Genomic DNA, 929 nt, shown 5'->3' with positions numbered 1-929 from the left:
TGTTACTGAAAGCCAGTAGCACCTAAAGAATGGCTAGGAAATTTTTCCAGTTCTGCACAGACATTGGCCTTGGTATTCCTTCGAGAGTTTGGCAAACAGAGCTATGAATGATTTTTTTAGTTAGCTGCTTGAGGTAGATGATAACAGATCAGATGATGAGAAAGTGCTACTCAACTAATTTTGCTTCTTTCTTCTCTGGCAAGCAGATTGATTTTTAGAATGGAAAAGCAGAAAAAAATGGAGAGTACAGAACTGAAACCAAAGATAATCAGGGAAATAGTAAAAGAGCACCTACTTATCTTCATTAATTACAAGTCACCAACTAAATTCCAGAATACTGAAGAAACAGTGTGGAGTCTTTGACCTGTATGTCATCTACAGCTGATGAATTCTTATAAGGTCAACACAGGACTATAAGATGTCCCTATCCAGAGGAGTGGTGCTCCATACTGCTCTGATTTTATTCCAGTTAAATAGTTGGTTGCTTCATAGAACATTAGAGGAGAAAGAGACTTTGGAAATCACCCTGTTCAGTGCATTCATTTTATATGTAAGGGAATCTATGTCCCGAGAGGTTCAACAATGCCCAGGGATGCATAACTCATTGATAGATGACCTGAGAGAAGAATCCAAGTATATTTCCTCTATTCTTAAACAGAGTAGTAGCAAAGTGTCATAGAATTTCAGAGATATGAGAGACCTCAGAAATAACCAAGTCTAATTCCCTCATTTTATAGATAAGCAATCCGAGAATTAGAGACTTGCCCAAGGTCACACAGCTTGTTGATGGCAGAGACAGTTGCTCATAGTGTACTGTTCTTTCTGTTTTATCATTCTCTGTTTCTCCTCCTCCTCCTCCTCCTCCTCCTTCTTCTTCTTCTTCTTCTTCTTCTTCTTCTTCTTCTTCTTCTTCTTCTTCTTCTTCTTCT

This window comes from Petaurus breviceps, unplaced genomic scaffold, assembly GCF_028583685.1.
Source record: "Petaurus breviceps papuanus isolate PSGF00001 unplaced genomic scaffold, PetGlider_PUasm1.0 140, whole genome shotgun sequence".
Classification (NCBI taxonomy): Eukaryota; Metazoa; Chordata; class Mammalia; order Diprotodontia; family Petauridae; genus Petaurus; species Petaurus breviceps.
The sequence above is the reverse complement of the archived record's forward strand: the minus strand, read 5'-3'. Positions refer to the sequence as shown.